The sequence below is a fragment of the Canis aureus genome, chromosome 9, assembly GCF_053574225.1.
Source record: "Canis aureus isolate CA01 chromosome 9, VMU_Caureus_v.1.0, whole genome shotgun sequence".
In the NCBI taxonomy this organism is placed as follows: Eukaryota; Metazoa; Chordata; class Mammalia; order Carnivora; family Canidae; genus Canis; species Canis aureus.
Genome location: NC_135619.1, coordinates 46733064 through 46756670, shown reverse-complemented (window position 1 = coordinate 46756670; position 23607 = coordinate 46733064). Strand labels below are relative to the sequence as shown.

The 23607-nt window shown below is 43.4% G+C and overlaps 1 protein-coding gene and 1 non-coding gene across 4 annotated transcripts in view; one reads left to right on the top strand and one right to left on the bottom strand.

The window, feature by feature from the left end:
* The window catches only part of SUSD6 (sushi domain containing 6), a 97538-nt gene that overhangs the window by 58319 nt on the left and 15612 nt on the right, over positions 1 to 23607 (bottom strand). The window contains exon 1 of one of the 3 annotated variants that reach the window (XM_077909769.1): positions 39 to 202. The exons of the other annotated variants lie outside the window; for them this stretch is intronic. The gene's annotated coding sequence lies outside the window, so the exon portion shown is untranslated. Of the gene's footprint in view, positions 1 to 38; positions 203 to 23607 lie in introns of those variants that run through there. 3 annotated transcript variants of the gene reach the window in all.
* LOC144321395 (U6 spliceosomal RNA) lies at positions 5611 to 5718 on the top strand. The gene has a single exon (XR_013387057.1). It is a non-coding gene; the product is annotated as a U6 spliceosomal RNA (small nuclear RNA).

Below are 23607 nucleotides of genomic sequence, written 5' to 3'. Positions count from 1 at the left end.
CTGCCTCAGCCCATGTGCCTGGTTGCCCTGGGGCCTACCTCTGTGGAGAAATGTCACAGTCCTGGGACGCCTGGATGGCTCAGTGGTTGAGCTCCTGCCTTTGGACCAGGGCGTGATCCTGGAGACCTGGAATCAAGTCCCACATCGGGCTCCCTGCATGGAGCCTGCTTCTCTCTCTGGCTGTGTCTCTGCCTCTCATGAATAAATAAATAAAATCTTAAAAAAAAAAAAAAAAAAGAAAGAAAGAAATGTCACAGTCCTGCGGAAGTAGCAGGGTCATGTCACACTCTACTGAACTCTCCTCTGTGGAGACAGGAGTCTTGACTGTCAAACGTGGCTCCCAGGTGCTAAGTGGGTTTCTCTACAGTTCTAAGAGATCAGCCTCAATCTACATGTAATTTTCAGGACAGATTATTTCCTAAACCACGACCCATCTCTCTGTTAGTTAAGACAATGAACTGGATGGGTTATACAAACATAAACCCTTTTCTTGGCTCAGACCTAGTTCAGAAAGGGGATGGTGGCAGTGGAAAGTCTACAACAAGAATGTTTGTTTCTTTGATTATCCATCATCACCAACCCCAATGCTGCTATGTGATGGGGGATGACAGAGAACAGTTCATGAAATGTGATCAGAATTTAACCAGTTAATTACCTTTAACTGGAAAGTGTAAGAAGTCCTAACTCTGTGAAGTCCAAAGTCCCCCAAAGGGTGTGATAAGAGAAGTGGCTAACATACCAAGAAGGCCTCCCTTATTGCTCCCTTTCTTCCCTTCTATGTCTCCTCTACTTCCCTCCCACTCATCCTGAAATAGCTGGGCCACAGCAGCAAAAGATATCTAAACGTTTATCAGATCTTAATGCCTCCCACTGTTCCCTCCAAAATGAAAAAAAAAGGAAGTTACTTCTAGATGTCTTCAGTTTCCTTTATTCCCCCTCATGACTCCTTCCAATCTTGCTAACCTCTACATCTTCCCCCTTCTTTTGTGCCACTAACATAAGGGGTTCAGTAGGCACAAAGTCTGCTACTGGGCTTGGAGATCCTTGCCAGCCAGAATATTACTTCATCCATTTTCTTTTTATGTCCAGCTCCAAAGTCCGAAAGACACAAAGTCAAACTCTCGTTAAAATTCACCTCCTAGAAATCCCAAAATAATCCTCAGCTTTCCTCATAAACCACCTAAGCCAGAGTAGGGTAGGTGTTAGAGGTTTTTTTAAAATTGCTTTGATATTCTTTGTATCTTTGTCTGGTTTCCCCAGAACTGCTCCCCACACCCTCCTGTTGTCACGCTTTACCCCTACTGTATTCCTCAGGCTTCAGACAGCAGGGACACTAACAGACACACTACCCCCACCCCATCCCTAAGCCTCTCTTTAGCCGTCTCCAACATCTATTCCAGAACCTAAGAGCAGGATGATTGCAGCATGGATCTAAATGCACAGGACAGCTCTAAGTCCCAGCTCCACCAACCAACAGTGGACTGACCTCAGGCAAGTCAATTATTCTTCCTGGTCCTCAGGGTGGGCCTGGATGATCCCCAAATGCCCTTTCAGTTCTAAGGAATCTGGAATGTCTTCTAGGGAATAGGAGGGGCCCAGAAATATTTCCTCTGAAAACATAAGTCAACAAAAGTTCTAACTAGAAGGAAGAAATGTTAAATCCATCCTCTTTGTTCTGTATGAGCAGTCCTCTCTCCCTTCGTCTCCGAAGACCCACTTAGCATCCATCTCCTTCTGTACTGCAGCAAACTCAGGAAACTCCACTTTTCCATTTAGAGCTTAATCAATCCATCAGCACATTTGTATAGGCCATCCGTACACAGCGTTCCTAAAGGGCTTTCCAAAAATAACAAATGTCTAACAAAAAACCCCAGCCTGTGTGTGAGTGCGTGTGCGTGCACACACAGATCACTGCAGAGCTATAGGGGCCCAGAGAGAAAGAGAAAAGACACAAGAGAGAAGGACAGAAGAGAACAAAACACAGACTTGACACAGGACAGAAAAAAAGGAGAGGGAAGGCAGAGTGGCTGTGAGCAGGAACTTGGCTCAGGCTGTAAATTTCCAGCCCTGAAGCAGGAAACCACTTCTCTAGTCCCAGCTTCACCAATAACTAATGGGCTGAACTAGGACAAATCACACCACCTCCCTATGCCTCTTTCCTCATCAGTAAAATCAAACAGTTCAACTAAATATTTCTCAAAGAGGCTGGTATCGTGGAAAGATTCTAACAGACTGGGCCAGAATCTCTGCTCTGCTCGGATATTATTAGTCGAGTAGTCTAGGGCAAATTATTTTCAGTTCCTATCTATAAACTGGATACACAATACCCACTTCATTGGGTAGTTGTGAGGGGGAAATGAGATAAACGTGAAGGACGCAGAATGGGGTAAGGGAGAATGGGCACTCAAATTAGTCGTCGGCTAAGGCCCCTTCCTGCTCTAACAGGCCATGATTGAGCGTCCACTGAATTCCCAAAGGGCACTGTTTCAGGTGGGCTGGAAACGTATGCCCTAAAACTAGGCTCAAAACACACTTAGTTTAAAGGGTAGAACAGCCAACAGGTTAAACAAGTGAACCGCCAAGGTTCTCCTCCATGAAGGTCTAAAAATATATTTTTTAAGGAACATTTCCTTCCCTCAAATTAAATAATCATGTATGTGACTATAGTAAGGCAGTATTTGTGAAAAGGGGACCTGGGAGGCTTTCTACTCTGAACATGTATGGAAGGATGAGGCACAGAGCTTACATATTTGTTACATACACACACACACACACACACACACTCACTCACTCACTCTACCTCATTAAATAGGGGCCATTACCCCCCTTTTTACAGATAAATGAAATCTAAGGGGCCAAAATCTATTCTCCTCCTGCTTTCCTACTTCAAAAGGCTCCCTGCACTTCTGTTTTCCAAATACAAGGTCAAGTTTAGTTGCATCTCTTCTGAGTAAACTCATCAATTCAGCCCACAAGCATGGAAGGCCCTTCTGAACTCAAAGTTTCAAAGCTGGGACCAAGAATGGGACAACCAATCATATCCCTCCCTAGGGCCTACTCACAGTTACTTAACTGTTGTTGTAGGCTGCATTTACTGCAGGTAGTAAATTCCTGTAGAGACCACCAACTCTGCCTCTTTCTACACCCCAAAGTGCTCAACATTTACTTATTCACTGAAAGGGGAAAAGAGATAACCCCAAAAGACATAATGTGTATAGGAAATACAAGATATCAAAGTCATAGCAGACATAAAACAGGAGGGGAAAGGGGCATAAATCCTGAAGTTTTGGCCAGGTAGCAAAACACGTGCTTGGTAGAAGGGGCTATAATTGGTTTCTAGACTCCAGAGATATATCTATGTGTCATCACACACCTCTGGCTTGGTTCCCATCAGAGCTGAGTGGAGCAGGCTTCAATACCCACTGGGCAAATAAAGTCTGGGAAGCTGATTTGCTAAATCTGATTTCTTAGGGCTCTGTGTTTGCAGTGACTATACTGCAATACAGCAAATATTTACTGGCTGTCTTCAGTGCAAGGCTTGGGTGATCACAGAGATGAAGTGTAGCACAGACATGAATTCCCTACTCTCAGGGAATTCACAATCTATGTGAGAGGAATTATAGGCTTATCTATATATAACATTGTGAAAGTTACAAGGGTCCAATAAAAGGGTTGTTTCTTTTAAAAGTGTTATGAGAATGCAGAGATAGGAATAAAGACTTCTGAGTGGGATTGGGGGGAAGTGAAAAGTTGAACTGGACCTTGAAGATCATGCATTTACCTAGGGAGCTCTCAGGACAGATTTGCATGCATAGTGCTAATTATAAAGAAAGAAAAGGAAATGGAAAGCAATTCACCAAAAGGATGGCAGAGGGAGAGAGAAAGAAGGATAAAAAAAGTGGTAATTTTGTCTGCCAGGCCCACCGAAAGCTCTGTCTGGTAATGAGAAATAAATATCTATATACCTTCAATCAAGATGTTTAGGTGCTAGATTTTGGTTTCCAAAGTACCCAAAACTGTGTAAGAAACACCTCCTCCAGGTCAAAAATAGCAAACCCAAGAGAACTGGCCGATGCAGTTATGTTTACTTTTTACCATTTCTGTGGATCACTTCCCAAAGGCCCCCAATGGGATGATATAAACAGGTCTGTGTCACTTCCTGGTTCTCAGGCCTTCTGCTACATTCCCAGTCAGTCTGGGAAGGCTGCCTATTTAAAAATAAACTTTAAAAAACTCACCAAAACCCCAACTCTAAACCACCCTTTCCTCTACTTCATTTAATTTCACTAAAATTAAAAGGGACTGAGTGAGAAATGAGACACAAATGACCACAAAGAATGAATTCTCAGCTCAAAACTAAAATATATGCTGCGATCAGGGTCAGGAGATCTGGATTCTACTCATGTTCTGCTTCTAACTGGAAAACTTGACCTTGAGCAAGCAAGATGCTGCATCTTTCTGCACAATAGCTGCTTCAGCATACTTAACTCCAATGAAGTTATCCAATCGTTTTGGACCTCAGTTTCCTCATCTATAAAATAGTGCCAATAATAGCTACCTCATGGCTAAAAGTATTATACAAAGAAATGCATGCAAAGCACTTAACATAACACCTGGCACTTAGTGAGCTGTCAAACATAAGTAGATATTGAAATTATTACCACCTATCATTATTATTATTATCACTATTTTCTGAATATATAAGGGTTGAGCTAGATGACCACTACCTGAAGAGCTTCTCTGGCTCCAAAATTCTATGATTTTAAGTCACTGTCTCCTTTTCTTAAGGGTCTGGATGGAAAGGAAGAAAATAAACTTGGCAAAACATGACAGTTACACATCCTCAGCATTTATGTCACAAACACTAGAATACAATTAATAAATCCATCAGTGAGTAAAAGGGGCCATATTACCCTCCCCACTGGAAATGTCTTACCTATTTCTGCATTAAACCAATAGCATGTGGTAATAAGTACACCTATGACACACTGGCTCTACTCCCATGAACACCAAGGATAATGCCCTCTTAGGCCAACACAATCTGATTTCACCCACCTCATCTTTAACTGTCAGAAGCTCCTTAGAGCAGCCCTGAAAAACAGCTCAGTAGCCAACCCAATCCACTCATTTCTAATAATGACTAATCCCTCCACAAAGTGTTCCTGTTTAAAATTAAAAAGTGTCTTCTCCTTAACATAATTTGAATACGGCCAAAAGTCAAATGTCCTTCCCAAAAGTTAGTGTAACCAGAGTTATTTAGCTTTATCAAGGCCAAAGTGCTAGCTAAACCATAATTAAATTCAAATGAAATTAATACACTTTTCCTCTTATGTATTTACTTGGTGTCCATGACGTGCCAAATGCCATAGAAGATGCCAAGAAGTAACAGGATGGAGTGAGAACAGTAGAGGGTGGTGCTGAGGCTTTTGGCTTAAGTTACAGGGTGATTGGTGAAAGCTACCAAAGGAGAGAAAGAACACAGGTGGACAAGCAGATTTTAGTGAAGAATGTAATCAACTAAGTTCAGATTATTCTTGGACATGTTGAATTGTAGTTACTTCAAGGACATTCAGGTAGAAAGGTCTAGCAGGCAAATTAGAAATGAGTACGGTGCTCACTTCAGCAGCACATATACTAACTTTGGAACAATCCAGAGAAAATTAGCACAGCGCCTGCATAAGAAATGAGTATGAAATTCCACAGAGCACTTTAAGCTTGGAGTTAGCAGCTTATGAGTGATGAGTTGAAACCATGCACAATAGATGGACTCACCCAAGAGAGCTGAGTGGGAAGAGAAGGAAGTCAGGACAGAATCCTGGGAAGAGCAATAACTTTTAAAAGGAGCATTGTTAAGGAAAGCCCATGGAAAATACTGCTAAAAGTATGAAGAAACTAGGGACTGTGCATCAGAGATGCCAAGGAAGGGACAGAGATAGTCAAGGAGGATATAGAGGGAGTTGGCAGTGAAGGTCCAGTAAGATGAAGGCTGATCTGGTCATGAAATCCTTAGTGACCTCATCAAGAACAGTTTCATTTGAGTGGTAAGAGCAGATCATATGGATTTTAACATGAATCCAAAGTGAGGAAGTGGACACAATGAAGGCAAAACCATCGGGGGCAAGGAGTTGAAAAAAGGGGAGAAGAAAGACTGGAGGATGGCTAGAAGGAATTTGTATCTTATAAGCCATGCCTTCTCAGTTAACCCAAGGATTTTACTAAGATTCCTGAACTGCCCAGATAGTTTGGAGAGTCTCTCTGAACTGACACTCCCGTAATGCTGTGGTTGGCCAAAGCTAGGGAGAAGCTGGAGATGAATATCAAAGAGCTGCCTGTTTTCTTAGTGTTCAACACCAGCAAAACAGCCTCTCCAGGGGCACCTGGATGGCTCAGTCAGTTAAGCGTCTACCTTCGGCTGGGGTCATGATCCCAGGGTCCTGGAGTTGAGCCCTGCCTTGGGCTGCTTTTCCCTCTCCCTCTGTCTGCTACCCTCCCAGCTTGTGCGCACGCGCTCTCTCTCTCTCTCTCCTCCCTTCTCTATGTCAAATAAATAAATAAAATCTTAAAAAAAAAAAGCCTCTCCATCCCATTACCTCTCCATCCCATTACCCCTACCCCAAAACTGCTACATCTCTAAGATTCCTGAGTGGGAAGAAACAGTCAACCTAGTAGCAGGGCCAGAAGTGACCTTTCCTTGTGTCTCTCAGGCCTTAAGATTCTCCATAAACATGGTCCCACTACCTGCCATTTTCCTCCTTTCTACTCAAAGGTCTACCTGAGTATTTTCCCTTGAGGTTTGGTTCAGGCTCAGGGTTCCAGGAGCATGTTCCTCACCTCCATCTCCTGAAGCTTAACAGCCCCAATGAAGTATGCACTTAAGCCAAACAAGACATCGTCTTCTGGTTCCAAATGTTCTCCTCCATCTTGTGTAAATTCCAAGAAGCCTCTGAATCTATAACCAAACCATGACTCTTCCTGTCCTCTCCCTCACAAATTACTCAAACTTCCTGTATGTTGTCAAGGTTGGACTGTAAGGCCCCAAGCAAAAACAAGAAACAGGAACTTGCTTATTGTTCCTTCCCCTTTGATTAGTCCTACGCCACTGCCTCCACCTCTACTCTCCACCAAGGCCTGCAAGATCCAGTTCTAGTTCCAATCATACCTCTGGTTCTCCAGATGTAGGGCTCTAAATCAGGACCTGAAAAGAAAGGAATCTAATTCACAACAGATATTCTCTTAAATCTCCAAACACAGACTCTAAAAGGAACCTCAAATTAATCAAAGTTCAGGTAGAAGTACCAATCAAAGAACTTCAGAAAGCCCAAGTTACATCCCAGAAGATGTTAAGGGGAATTATGATAAACACAGCAGATGAGAAAGAGACATCATAAATTAATAAGGGAATCTGGTATTTCCTTCCAGACAAGGCACCTGGACTCATTCCTAACAAATATCTTCCTTATAGAATTTACTGACCTCAGTCAGCACCTAAATTGGGCCCCTACATATTCTAGATGCCATGAAAGGTACAAAGATGGAGAAAAGCATATGTCATAAAAGAGATTATAGTCTACTGGGGGAGATAAGACACATATACAAATAACTACAATATGAGGTAGAAAGTGAAAATACATGGGTGATATATAGCCAAAATGTCAAAGACAAAACACGGAAGTAAGCTGGAACCCAGAAGAGGGAAATGAAACTGTTAATTACAAGATCATTCAATGTAGGTTTTAGAGTTACACAAAAGGGACTTCAAATCCTGATTCTGCCTCTTGCTTCTTACAGGTCCTAGGTATACTGTTTTAACTGCTATAAGCCTCTGTTTTGTCATGTATAACACAGGGATAACAATACCTGTTTCACAGAATTTCAGAGTCCATGATTCACACATTTTTGGAGAGTTTAATATAGTATCTGGCACAGAGTAAGACTAGGTAAGGTGGAAAGGGCACTGCACATAGAGAGTTAATGCTCTTCCCTTCCCCACACAAGGCTACCTGGACCTAATTCGTGCACAGGCAGCTAGGCCCCAGCTATTTGTTCATCAACTGTGTCTATTAGTTCAGTTAGCTGCCCAGGTTAAATGGGAACATGGTCAGGAGGTGCAAGGAGGAGACTCAGTGTGTGTGTATATATATATGTGCATGTTCATGTCAGGATAACACCTGGAAGCACACCCCCAGCTTTCTGCCAGAAAGTGCAGCACTAAAATACAGGCAAAATGACAGATTATACCATGTATATAGCATGTTACTTAACCATACTATTCTTTTGGATGTAGGCGTTCAATTAATGTGTGGCAAAATGACATGACCCGAATCTGACTGAATCCTCAAAATTCCTCTCAATGGATCCATTTTTCAACAAGCAAACACAGGAGGAAAAAGACATCCAAGGTTAAAAGTTGGTCTGAGGTGACATGCCAAAGGACTTCCACCTCCAGTCATGATGGAATAATGGACTAGATTTACTCTCTCTCCCTAAACAGCAAAAAGCTCTATATAATATATGAAATAATAGTTTTCAGATATTCAACAATAGGCAGCACAGGGCAGTGATCCTTGAATAAAGGGAAATGCAGTGAACCCTACTGGTGCCCTACTAACTCTGAGGAGTCTCCAGACACAGCAGAGAGGAGAAACCTGAAAGAGTTCAACGATCTCACGGAGTCAAAGAGACAGAGCTGGGAATTGGGGGAGACCAATGTGGCTAGAATTGATAGGACAAAATAACTGAAAAGAAGCAGCCACAAAGAGAAAAAGCCTCAGAGATCTGTAGAGAGATCTCCTTAAATCTTTGGCTGAGTACTCATCTGTGCATAGTGCAAGGAAAATTCACAATGCTGGGGAAAAGAATGAATGGAAAGAAGTGGCATAATTCTCAGAGTTCACAGCCAGAAATATTCATGTTCCTATTAGCCAAAGTGGAAAAATCTCCTAATACACAGGGTATCAGATGGAATCTTCAGAAGGATTTGGCCTTAGTAGTGGGACCATTCCAGTCCTAGACTACAGACTGTTCTGGACCCACCCTAACAAAGCTAGAAAGCAAGCCTTGAAATGAAAAGGATCAAATTCCGAGTGGCTGAACTGCTTCCGAAAACAAAGCCCAAAAGTACTGAAAGGAACACAGCTTCAGCACCCAGAAAAATAAAACTATGTCTTGCTTCAAATAATAATAATAATAATAATAATAATAATAATAATAAACAGGACTGCAAAGAGGCAGAAAAATATGACCATAACTAGAAGAATAATCAAATAGAAACAGGCACAAAATTGATCCAATGATAGAATTAGTAGACAAGGATGTTAAAACTTCTATTTAAATATACTCCATGTATTCAAGAGAGAAGAGGAAGGCATGACACAACAAGGAAAGAACTGGAAGAGATAAAAAGATCCAAATAAACTTCTAGAAGGAAAAATACAAATATCTTAAGGAAAAATATATAGGATGGGATTAACAGATTAGACACTATAGAAGAAGAAATTCATGAACTTGTAAACACAGCAAAAACTATCCAAAATGATATACAGAAAACATCAGTCAGTAGTGAGACACTATCATGCAGCCTAATATACATATATGTACATATATATTATACATACAAATAACATGTGTGCGTGTGTGTATTTTGGGGTGGGGTAGGTAGACACAAAAAAATTTTCAAGAAATAATGGCAGAAAACTTTTCAAATTTGATGAAAACTATAAACCCACAAATCCAAGAGCTCATCATACTCCAAGAAGAAAGACAAAAAGAAAACACAAGGCACATCATAATCAAGATGCTGGAAATCAGTGATAGAGAAAATGTTAAAAGCAGCCATAGCAGGTAGAGGGGAAGGAGAGACATACTGCATACTGAAGAGCAAAGGATTACAGCAGGTTTATTATTAGAAATAATGCAACAGGCTCCATGCAGGAAGCCTGATATGGGACTCCATCCTGGGACCCTGGGATCACACCCTGAGCCAAAGGCAGACACTCAACCGCTGAGCCACCCAGGCATCCCATAATGCAACCCAGGAGGCAATGGAGCATCATGTTGAAAATACTGGGGAAAAAAATAGTCTGGCCCTGGTTAAGGAAAAATTGACAAGAACTATGAAGTTCCCATCACTAATGCTTTTTGTGCTCTGGAGTAACATTTTTCATGGAGGCCTCTGGTGAGCATAAGATGGGGAAAGGAGGTGCTCAGTGGCCTTAAAAACACTTGTAAGTACAGTAGCCTATGAAGAATGAAAAGAGGTAAAGACTCTTAGGTTCACACAGAGGGGCACTTAACCATGTTTTATACCAATGTATTCAGAGCATTACAGACTGTAGTTCTTATGCAGTCTTATGTCAATATTGCTTAACACAGTGGTAAAGAGACAAAGCAAGGTCTATCAGAGGATTCATCCCATCGGAAAAGAAAATCAAGTTAGAAATTAAAAGTAAATCTCATTAAGGAATGAGTTAGCCCTACCAGCATCAGGCCTGAGTAGGAGTACTGCCTTCAAGTTATACATACCTGCTGGTTAATGTGCCTGACTGGTCTCTACAGATTCAGATGAAATGTTTTTTCAGAATGGAAGAGCGCTGCTTATGCAGAAGTAGTAACAATAACTAAAGATATGAATGAGAGTTATTCAATTCTTAGCCATGCAATCCAGCCCAGGGCAGCAGAATCTCTGGAGATTCTGGGCTGGTACCACATTCTTCAGAGTCCAGCCTGCAGCTCTGCATCCTGGCGGGACCATTAAGATGGCAACTTATCTGTCCCATGCATTGGCTGGTCTGGCCTCCCCACTAAACTGTAAGTGCCTAGAAAGGCCGGGGCCTCATCTGCTTTATGCTTTCTTTGTAACCCTGAGACCAACATACACTTAAAAAACACCACATAAAAAAACCCAGCATAGGGATCCCTGGGTGGTGCAGTGGTTTGGCGCCTGCCTTTGGCCCAGGGCGCGATCCTGGAGACTCGGGATCGAATCCCACGTCGGGCTCTCGGTGCATGGAGCCTGCTTCTCCCTCTGCCTATGTCTCTGCCTCTCTCTCTCTGTGACTATCATAAATAAATAAAAATTTAAAAAAAAAAAAAAAAACCCAGCATAGAGGAACTTGGATGGTTCAGTGGTTGAGCATCTGCCTTTGGCTCAGGTCCTGATCCCAGGGTCCTGGGATGAAGTCCCACACTGGACTCCCCAGCAGAGAGCCTGCTTCTCCCTCTGCATCTCTGTGTTCTTCATGAATAAATAAAATCTTAAAAAAAAAAAAAAAAAAAAAACCCAGCATAGGTACCCAAGAGGGACCTTCCTTCCCAAAATACTTGTTGCCTGAACTAGAGGTTCTAAACTGGGGGGGGGGGGGGCGGGGGGGGGATTTTAGCCCCCTCCCAGGATATCTGATAATATCTAGAGGCGTTTTTTATTGTTATAACTTGGGGGGAGGGGTGCTACTGACATCTAGTGGGTAGACACCAGGGAGGCCACTAAAGGTTTCACAAAAATTTTTTTAAAAACCAAAGAATTCGTAACAAAGAATTATTTAGCCCAAAATCTCAACAATGCTGCAGTTGAGAACCCTGGCATAAGTGAATGAATGCTGAGCTGTAGCAGATGCCAATAGATCTACCTTACCTGCGCATGTAGTGTAAAAGTCTCACACCACTAGAAAGTCTCTTGTCCTAACACTGTCTGCAGAACAACACTTTGATCCTCCCATAGTCCCTAACTTGGGCTCAGAGTCCCTCAGAGAGAGGAGCTTAGTAGTTCAGACATCTGGCTTTTAACTGGAGCTCTGCCACTAGCTAATTCTGAACATGTCACAAAACTCTTCTGGGCCTGTTTCCTCCTCAGTAAAATAGAGGAAGAGTTCCTCCAGTTCTAAAGTTCTATTTGAAACACTAGGTTTGGTCTTATCTATTTACAGTAAGCCAAAGAGAAAGGGGAAAGATCCAGTCTTACTGTGAGTATGCACATCCACCCTCTGAAGGACAGAGGTTCTTATATTGTGGAAACCAATCGCATTAAGAATGAGTTAGCCCAAACTGGGCCAAGGAGAGCTCCAGAGAAGCCAGGAACTCAGGCACAAGGAAAAGACATGGGAAAGGGCTCTGCAAATACTGACTGAAAGGCCAGCCCAGGCCCTCAAGTTTAAAATATTTAGTCCTTCACTAGCCTCCCTCCTGCCCTCCCCAGGTCAATCTTTTTAATCAGTGTGAAGAGGAGAAGGAGAAGGAGGAGGAGGAGGAGGACAACGACGACGACGACTTACTATTCAAACTATGGGTCACTGAACAGCAGCACTGGCAATCAGCTGGGAGCTTATTACAAACTCGAGAGGAATCTCAGCCTCCATCCCTGATCTCCTCAATCATAATCTGCATCGTAATAAAAGTCCGCAGGTGATTCCTATGCTTGTTAAAGTTTGAGAAGTCCCAGTTTAAGGTATGCTGCCCTCCTGTTCTCTGCATTGGCACCTCTTCACTTGGTAAAGATGACCTTAAGACTGTCTACATTCCTCCCTAACCCCACCTCTTGGCACAGCTTGTACACATGCGTACACACATACAGACCCCAGTTCAAAAACCTCCAAACCCAGAGTCATCAACAGTGACAGGGATAGGTTTACTTCCTCCCTGCTTCTTTCCTATGTCCACACAAGGCCAGAAACACAAGCAAAATCAGAGCTTTTGTAAGTGACTCAGCCCACCCCTGCTGTTCAAAGATTCCCTGGGAGAAGGGATAGAAAACCGGGTGGTGAACCCAAAGGTATAAACTCTAATGGAAAGAATCTCATCATTTACATCTGAACAGAGACCGACAGGGGTCCAATGTTTCATTTCTAGAGTTTGTTTTTTGCTTTTTTTGCTTTTTTCTTTTGCTGCTGCTGTCTTACATTACATAAAGATTCTTGGGGGCTCATGCTAAAGGGCAAGACATACACGCAGAGTAAACAAAAACACAGCAAGGGTTCTCCTAGCAGAGTGGTGGGGTGCAGCAATTGGAACAAAAACAAGACCTCAATGAAGAGCAGCATAACAGAGCACTGGAAGAGAAGACAAAATGTGGGGTGAAGCGGGGCTGGACTCTGCTGACTAGTCTGTGCAGTGAAAGAGATTAGGTTGCTGCTCACCTCTTGCCCTACCCACTGTCACTAGCAGCAGATGGCCCAGACCCAGGCAGCTGGCAGCCACAGCAATCTGCACGCGCCTGCCTACCCCTCCCTCAGGGCTGCAGATGAGGAAGAGCAGGGCAAAGTCCAGACCCATTCCAGGTCAAAGCAACACCTAGAAAGAGCACCCCCAGGGTGTGGTGGCAACATCACTCAATGCTTTGCCACACTGAGATGAACCTTGAAAACAACTCTCAGCATTATCCAAGGTTCTCCTGTATCCACACACAAATCAGAAAGAGGGCTTGGTAAGGTGGGAAACATCTCCCTGGGTACGCTGGGCATGTTGGCCTAGGAGGGGTCATTTAATCATTCAACATTTGTGTGTACACATCACACTGCAGGCCCACAAGAGCCAACAGGGCATTCGGTGGTGAGAACAGACAATCTCTGCCCTCATGAAACACAAAGAAACAGACATTAACACAGTGGGGTAAGTGCTGAGCACAGAGTGATATGGCAATATGAGGAGGGGCACCCCCGCCAGTATGGGGGCAAGCAGCAGTCTAAACTGACACTGACTGTAGGAAGGGGCATTCCAGGGAGAGGAACAGCATGTGCCAAAGCCTGGAGGCAAAAGAGAACTGGGAAGCACAAGTTTTTCTGCCTTTTTGGCCTCTGGTCACCCTGACCAGAAGCACATTCATGGGGATCCTAACACATTATTATCTGAAGGAACTTGGGGCCTCGGGGTCATCTTGTAAAGTCCAATCTATCCATTTTAGGAGGAGAGCTGAGGTCCAGAAAGGGGCCATGACTTGCTCAGGGACACTGCTTATTGGTGGCTGAACCAGAACTCAGTTCTCCTATCTCTTCACTTAAGCAGAGTTCCCTCAAATATTCTTCAATCAGAATCCAAACACTGTGCTCCCTAATGCCAGCCCCAGCACTCTTCCCCACTGTGCTCTGTGCATTCAGGGGGACCCAAGGCTCAGCTCACATCCATGAGGAAGTTCAGCAGCATCAGCCTCCAGGAACTCCAACATGGCAGGAACAATTCATGAAAAAGCAAGAGTGGCTACTTGCCTCTACTGGAAAGAGGCTGAGGGCATGCACATCAACAATCAAGACAGGTGTCGTTTTTTGTGGAGTGTTTTGAGGGGACATTTAACAAAAAATTGGCCTCCTTTGAAAATGAAGGAGGGTCATTCAGAAAACTGGAGGAGACTATCAGTTAACACAGAAACGGGAGATAAGTCTGAATGACTGCCAAACCATGCAAGCTTAATTAAGACTCTCCTACCCTTGGGAGGCCTGAGTGGCTCAGCGGTTGAGCACCTTCCTTCGGCCCAGGGAATGATCCTAGAGTCCAAGGATCGAGTCCCACATCGGGCTCCCTGCATGGAGCCTGCTTCTCTCTCTGCCTTTGTCTCTGCCTCTCTCTCTCTTTCATGAATAAATAAACAAAATCTTAAACAAAAAAACTCTCCTACCCTTTCCCCAAGAAGCCCACCCCTCCTCTGGCTGATTCGCACTAAACTGAGCTGTGAGAAGCAGTCATTTCAGGGAAGCTGAAGGCCTCCCTGTTGGCCTAGCCTTGGGGGATGGGCCGGCATCCAGGGAGCCAAGCCACTAAAACTTCAAGGCACAGCTGCCCTTAGTGTCATCTTAGTATCTGCCTTCAATAGCACGTGCTCTAGGAAGGTCCCCCAGCCTTCAGCCTGCCACCCACCCACTCTGGATCAGTGTATGCAGTGTGGAAGTACTCATTAGCTTTTCAAGTGTAACCCTCTATAGAATCTAAATAGAAGGCAGTTACTCAGCTGCAAAGCAGAATTCCTCCTCCTCTGATAACAAAACAAAACTGCATGCCATAGACCAGCTAGCTGGTGAAAACTGTGGAAAGCAGCTAAGGGGCACTAGAGTTAAGCCCATTTACTAACCTCATGTAAATGCCTGGCAAACTTCAGCTCCAAGGCCATGAAGCATCAATATGATGAAAACATCCTCGAGATCAGAATTCTTACCTGTCCCAATGTCCTTGGACACCACCTGTGACCTCACATTCAAGTACAATCCTGGCCTTGGGTGCCAGTGCCAGCTCAGGACCCTAGACATGGATATTCTGGGCAAGGAAGGGGCCTGCAAGAAAAACGGACTTACTCAGGGCTGAAGAGCAATGTTTGCTCTAATACAACAAAAGGACCATAATGGGGACCTTGCGACCTAAACTCCTTCATATCTGCCACAAGGAACCTCTGGGTGGAGGAGTGCGTGTGTGGTGTGTGTTGGGGGGTAACACTGTAGCCAGACTTCCTTTTCTTTCATCCAAACAGCAACCCTTAAGAACTTGCCTTCCTGAAAGACAAATGCAGTTCATTTTCAAACATCACTGAGAGAACTTCTTGTTTTCTCTCTCTGCTTTTTAAAACAGATGAATGCTCCCCTAGGGAAAAAGCAGCTGTAAATACAGGAGAGGGCAGAAAAAGAATCCTGCTATGAGTTCCAGAGGAACCATTATACCATTGTAAAAAGTGTTCTCAAAAAATAAAAAAACAACATACCCAATCCAAATGGAAAACACACAACTTTGTTCAAAGTACTTCTCTAAAGTATAACCTTTGGGCAGATGATTTCTCTATACTCCAAGGCTGTTTTTTCCTCTACTCAACACCATGACCTTCACATATAAAGTGAGTTAGTAATTTTCTTCCCGGGAGACTTGGAAAGAACTGGCTCACAACTCAATCAGTGTATCTGCTACTGAGTGCCCATCATCATCACCATCATCATCAAAGTGCTAAACTTCATTACCAACTGCTACAGAAATTTAAGTAAATGTAAGCCATTGTTTTTAGGCAGACGGAGACCACAGTATTTACTAGCTGAAAACAGGATAGACAAAAGGAATAAATCGGAGAGAGACAGCCTGGCTTCTGCACTTATTACTTTCCAAAAGGAATAGCATTTTTCAAAAGCTCAGGATTCTGGGAAATCACCCACTGGCTTATTATAACCCTCCATCCAACAGTAATGAGGCTGCCACCTCGAAACCCATTTGCCAAAAATAAAAGATCTAAAGAGGTGTTTCAGAGAAAGTTTGTGAGAAGAAAATTCAAGCTGGTTTTATTTTCACATAAGCTACAATTAAATGGCTTTGCCTTTGCAACCATACTTCCTACCTACAATTCCAGTAAGTTTAGATGTGCCCCCATAGACTTAAACCAGATTACAGGGAATTCAGCTGGCTAAAACTGGTCCCAGCCCACAGCCATTATTAGTTATTAACCTGTTTCATTGTCCTAGGTGGGTCTGAGAAATAAAAGGCAGACTGAGGAGAGAGTCAGCATGATGCTTAAAATTCTGAAGTTAGAAAAGGAAGACACTGCTTTTAATTTCATGTAAGATTCTACTGTTAGAAGAAAAAAATGCAACAAAAGCTATAAGCCCCATCAGCAACAAAGAAAGAAAATGCTTGTATTTGCAGAATACATTCACACCCTCCTAATGTCCCAGAGGAATCAATACAGATGCCATTAACAAATAAATCAAATTCTGAGTCCAATAGGTCTGTTACCTTAAGCTATAAGCTTCCCTATGGCCAAGCACCTTTCACCCTCCTTTTAGAAAGATTCACTACACAGGCATCTGGCCTCACAATTCCCCAAGAACCCTAGTGACCTTCTAGTATGAGCATATTTTCCACGTGAACCAGGATTTCAAGAGAATCTCAGAATGAGGTAAACTCTTCAGGGACAGGCCTGACCCTTCTGCCCTTTCCATTCTTTCTTAGATCCTGGTTTCCAGAGCACTTGAACAACTCCTGGATGGTCTTCGGGCCTCCAGACCATGCAGAATTCTGCAAGGAATTACACTCTCAAAGCACTGTCAGATCACCTTTCACCTCTAATGGGTCACCTATGTCTACCCTATGTAGCATTATTTTCTGTCAGTCCTCTATACACAGCTTGCAAAATGCACAGAAGGCACAGGCCCCAGCCCACCTGGAACCTTCAAGGGAGGCTGCAAACCCAGACATCAAACAATCAACGCACACAGTAAGGCAGGAGTATCTATTTCAGTATTCCACGTGGGTGTAATAAAATGATAAATCGTGAGGTATGAATTAGAAAATAAGGAAGAACAAGCAGCAATTTGTAACCTAAGGACAAAATAATGAAAACAAACAAAAAAACAGAAAGGGTCTGAACCAAGACAAACAGGACCTTAAGAGGAAGGAAGGAAAGAAGGGGCGCCTGGGTGGCTCGGTTGTGTCCAACTCTTGACTTCGGCTCAGTACAAAATCACAGGATCATGAGATGGAGCCCAGAGCTCCACATGGGGCTCCGCAGTCCGTGGGGAGTCTGTTTCTCTCCTTCTACCTCTCCCACACAGGCACACTCTCTCTAAAAATCAACCAATCAATTAAAAAAAGCTGGGGGGGGAGGGAAGGAGGAATGAAAAAGGAAGAGATCTGACCTGAAAGCCTGGAGAGCTAAATAAGCATGGAAAAAGAAGGAATTTCTTGGGCTGGGGGGCTGAAGTAAGAGGAGTCGGGGAAAGGAGAGGGAGAGAGGCCATGAATCAGGGAAAAACAGAAAGAAAAAAATCCCATTTGAAATCCTCTAGGGCACAGGACAATTCTTAGGGCTTCCCTAGTATCTATTACCTTGTAGGCTCCAGTTATTCTACAGAGTATTAAGTATCCAACTGAATACTTAGAGTAAAGCCAGTCTGTACATCCATGAAAAACAGGCAGAGAAATTCCACTTTGTATGAGTAGGTAGTGAGAGCCATGAATGTTCTTGAGCAAGAAACACAACCTAAGCCAAGTGAAAAAGTATTTACTAAAAGCCTACAATGCGAGGGGCACCAGAATACTTAGTCCTTGCCCTCAAAGGGCACTGCCACCATGGAAAGGAATGGTTAATTCCACCTCCCATGTATATAGGTCTTCATTCTCTTACCTAATCTCATGAGATAAGAACAATGTTCATGGGAGATGAATGTGGCAAGAGAGACCTAATTGGTGAGAGAGGATGATGAGGTCTGGTCAGGATGGTAGTGGCAGAAACCCACAGAAGAAAGAATTGGCAGGGGCTGGTTACTGACTAGAAAAGAGGGGATCAGAGAAAGGGGGTCATGATAACAAAGAAGTTAGAGAGCAGGAAGATGTGGGTTTCAATTCCCAGATGGTGACACTATTTCAAGCCATGCTTTCACTCCCTTGACCACCAAATGCTAAGGTCAACCAGCTCAGCCATTCTCCTATTTCTGGGAATGGGGATTACATATTCCATCCTTCCCATCAGCCAATGGTCTTTTAAGCTAGTTGTGATTTCCTGTAATTCCCATTTGCAAGGAGGTGAAAAGGATCGATAAGGAGAAGAGTTGACAATTCCTTTGTCCATCACAAAAGTAATAAATATATCTCAACAGTCCTGCACTAAAATTTTACTGACAGCTCTTATTCTGGGAAAAGGAGAAGGAAGCATTATGTTTAAAAAGCCCTTGGGATCCCTGGGTGGCGCAGCGGTTTCGCGCCTGCCTTTGGCCCAGGGCGCGATCCTGGAGACCTGAGATCGAATCCCACATCGGGCTCCCGGTGCATGGAGCCTGCTTCTCCCTCTGCCTCTGCCTATGTCTCTGCCTCTCTCTCTCTCTCTCTGTGACTATCATAAATAAATAAAAATTAAAAAAATAAATAAATAAACCCTTCATTCTTTAAAAAAAAAAAAAAAAAAAAGCCCTGAGGTGAGGTGCCTGGAAGGCTCAGGAGGCTAAGCATCTGCCTTCGGCTGGGGTCAGGATCCCAGAGTCCTGGTATCAAGCCCCACATTGGACTCCCTTCTCAGCGGGGAGCCTGCTTCTCCCCTCTCCCTCTGCTGCCACTTCCCCTGCTTGTGCTCAATCTGTCAAAATAATAATAATTTTTAAAAAACAAAAACAAAAAAAAACAATGACCCTGAGGCAGTGTTTTCCTCACCCAATGAGTTCTCCTTCTAGGCAGAACCTCCCTAGCTGCATTTAATGAGAGAAGAGGGATGAGACAGGTAAGCATCCATCCACCCTGAGAGCCAGTACCAGTTCCTATAGAGAAAAGAGGCCCAAGAACCCTCAGCACCTAGCTGTGTGAAAAATGAGCACAAAGTCAGGAAGGCAGAATCAACAGAAAACCAGGCCACAAATGCCTGAACTCACAGCACATTGGAAACCAGCGGCTGGCCTTCCACATAACTGCTCTGAAGGCGGAGAGGACCCCTGGAAACAAGGGGGTGGCCAAGGGCTTGTCCCAAAGTGGAGCTGCCCTCTGTAAGGCTGAGGCACAGAAGGGCCACTGAGGCTCCCAGAAATGTGGCCCTTCTCTCCAAGACCCTTCTGGCCATTCTGCCATCCCTGACTACCCTAGACAGAAGCAGCATGGTAACAGGTGAGCCGTGGTGAGAGCTGGAAGGGAAACCATAGGTGATTTTCTCCTTCTGTGACTGCGAGCAAGCTTCACTTCCTGAACTTTCTTCAAGAAACAAATATAACTTGAGATTTCTCAATGTTTCAAAAATAAGTAAGTTAACAGGGGAAATGAATTTGAGATGTATACTTTACAAAGGAAAAGTGCAATTTAGCCCCCTCTCTTATTAAACAAGAATAAGGGGGGGGGGGGGAAGTGCAGATTGAATGAAAAACACTTACTGGTTAAAGCAACTTGGTGGATTCTCTGACATTTTCTAAAGAAGCACCTCCCTCCCACCTGTGACAGATTTTGACAGCTTGAGCAGTCACGCTTCACACAACAACCTCAAACAACTAAAATAAAACTAGGGTGTGACCTGAGAATATCTGTTATGGCAAAGCATTTTCTCAGTGCTTCTGTTTGGGCTTCTTATGGACCACAAAAGGCCTTTTTATAAGCCTGTGGCCTGGCTGTATCACCAAGGAGTGCGATGTCTTGTCAATCTGAAAGGAATAGTTTCTATAACTGGGGTGGTCATACTCCCGGTGATGTGGACCCTCAGAACAGTAACAGCAGCATCATTATTATAAACAGACACTTGACTGCTTAATTACTGTACATGGATCTAAGCATTTTCTGTGTAATATTTGATTTAATCCTCACAACAACCTTAAAAAGTAGGTATTAGGACTATCTCCATTTTTAGACAAGGCACAAAGAAGTTAAGTAACTTGCCCCAGGTCATTACAATTAGCAATTCATGACACCAAGATTACAAACTAAGCAGTCTCACCCCAAAGCACACAATCTCGGTAGAGGGTCAAATTTATTCTGTATTAGATTAATGTAATTGATTTTAAATATTAAAATTATCCTGGATGTATTTACGGAACAGGAGGCAAAATTCTCATTCATTATAAAAGAAAACAGGAAGCCTTGAAGACTGTTCACACTCTATGCGTGAAGAGAGCTCTATACCCTCTTGAGGTGGGCTTGGTCCTGGCTTTGCAGCTCTACTTCAGAACCTGAGCAAAGGGAAGTGTTTTATATGTGAATGCCAGGACCTCACCCACAAGGGAACTGATTCCCAAGGTGTAAGATGGATCAGGTAATTCTAATTAACCACACTTTGAGAAACACTGCTTTGGGGCATTCTAGAAACTTCTGAAGCTGCTGCAAATTTGGGAACTAGGTCATTAGATGTTGAAGGCTAATTCCCCTGAACTGCTAATGAGACAGGCACCGCATGTTAAAAAAAAGCTGTTGAAAGTGGAGTGGACTAAAACAGAAATTCAAAGACATTAACTCCCAGAGCTCTCTTTACAGATTTGGATCTCATGGAGAGATTGCCCTCTCCACGATGTGCATATATGCTTGTTTCCAATAGTCCACAGCTGAGATAAACTGGCTAGAATGTGCCTCAAAAATGAGCTTAATTGCTCTGGAAAATAACGGCCAAAGATGGATATGCTGCATATTAGTGATCAAATTCAGATATCCTTAATAGTAACTTCAACAGGAAAAGGCTGAGAGGGGAAGAATTCCTTTTTTTTTTTTTTTTTTTTTTTAATATTTGTTCTTTAAAGTCCCAACATAGAGCACCTTGCCTGGGTCTTTGTACTCATGTGTAAATTGAATAAAGATGTACTTCCTTTAGGGTTTGCCTCTCTATGTTTTAGTATGTCAGAAAGTGCCCATCCACATAGGTGAGCTCACCAATTTTATCCTTCTTCCTTGACTTAAATTATCTATTTCAATTACATAACTATACAAGAAACATGCCTCCAGGTTCAGAACGGGTTTCAGTAATTTAATTAAGTTATGTAGAAATGCTAATGCTTTCCTGGGAACCAGGCTGACCCTTCCCAGCTCCTTTCTAGTCTCTGAGGGTAAGTCCTGCCTGCTGCCCTCCCCTTAAGGTGGAATGCTCTTTCTTCCTGGATTTCCACAGTCCTAACAGAGGCTGGCTCTGCTTCGTACCAGCATGCCATTCTAGAAAGGTTCTTTTAAATCCAATTTAGCATTAATTCTCACAACTATAAAATGGGTGTAAGCAACCTACTTCAAAGCTGCTGTGAAGATTACACAAGTTAATACAAATAAAGCACTTAGAACAGTGCCTGACAGGTAGAAAGCACTCCACGACATGTTATCTTTTATTATGAGTCTACCTCATAATATTAAAAAAGTTTTACATGAATCTAGAGCTTCATAATTTTCAAAGCAGTCTCAATTCATTATTGCTACAATTAGTCCTCACAATAAGGATTTAAGTCAGACAAGACTGAAAGTGTATGGACATTTCCTGCTATAATGAAGAACTGGTCTGACCATGGGAGCTCAGTTACTCAATATCTCCTTGGAATTAGAGTTGGAAAACTGTCTCAGCCATCTTTGTATTCCACCTCCATACATACTAGCAAGAATCAATAAACCAATGTTGAATTGGACTGAATGTAGGGTTTGACCATACCATCAACAGAGCAACTCTAGCCTTGTGGCAAGGAGTTAGGGGACACATCAGAATCATTATTCTAGGGAATGCCTGGCTACCCCGAACACAGACAAGAGGGCTACCTTTCCCAGTCCTGATCCCAATTCATCTTTGGTTTTTTTTTTAATATATATTTTCTTTTTTTTTTTTTTAAGATTTTATTTATTTGTTCATGAGAGACAGAGAGAGGCAGGCAGAGACACAGGCAGAGGGAGAAGCAGGCTCCATGCAGGGAGCCCGATGTGGGACTCGATCCTGGGTCTCCAGGATCACGCCCTGGGCCAAAGGCAGATGCTCAACTGCTGAGCCACCCAGGCGTCCCCTAATTCATCTTTGAGAAGAAAAGAAGCATCTACAGGAGAGAGAGCAGTCAGAGGTCACTCAGAGGTAAATGGCAGAAGTGTCCTTGCACAACCTCTGAGGCAGCAGGGAACCAGGATAATATAACGGGGCATAACCCAGCCCCTCCCCTGCTGGGCCAAATGGGGATCCATAAATGCGGCATCTCAAAGGCAGATAATGCTGCCTTCCCTAACTGAAATGGGAGTTGCCTTTCAGTAGAGTCCTGGCCAGTCTATAAATACCAGGGATTAAAAGGCTTCCTGTGAGGCCAACTGCCACCTGCCTAAATACAGAGACTATCTGGTCCTCCAGACCCCAAACAAACCCCACAGAGTTTCCCTGAGGGAAAAGCTGCCATCATCCAACAGTATATACCCCCTCCTTCCAAGTAATACCTCAATTTTTCTATTTCCCCCACTTTGGTTGTTTTCTTTTCTTTTCTTTTCTTTTCTTTTTTAAGATTTTATTTATTTATTCATGAGAGACACAGAGAGAGAGAGAGGGGCAGAGACACAGGCAGAGGAAGAACCAGGCTCCATGCAGGGAGCCCAACGTGGGATTCCATCCCGGGTCTCCAGGATCATGCATGGCCTGGACTGAAGGCGGCGCTAAACCGCTGAGCCACCAGGGCTGCCCCCACTTTGGTTTATTTTTACTCACCAACCTCTCCTTCTCAGACCTTTACCCAGGACCATCCACTCCCGTGCATCCCTCCACTGCAGCTCGCACCTGGCTCTGACCTCCTCTCTCCAGGTGTTTGTTCTGTCGCCCTCACCACCTCATCCTCCATCCCACCACCTTCCTAACCCACATATATTGTATCTGCCCTGAAAAACATGGCTTTGGAATCACTCCAACCTTGGTTCTACCTCCAACAGAGTAATTTACAGTACTTAACCTTTTAGAGCTTTTCTGATCTAGAAACTGAAGACAAGCCACAAAAGTATAGTACCTGGCACACACCATGCACTCAATACTTCCTACCTTGTCCTACTCTCCACTTTCTTATTTCTTTCCTAGGCTCCATGACTCTATCACTGTTTCTAGGTATCATATGTGCTACATCCAAATGTCTTAACTGAAAGGAGTAACTCAAATGATGAACATTTTAGTCACCAATGTTATCCATGTAGCAGGTACATTCTGGGACAAGGTCTCATCAGCAACCTTCAAATTACACTAGAGAGAAGACTGGTTACCTTAAAACCTCCCCA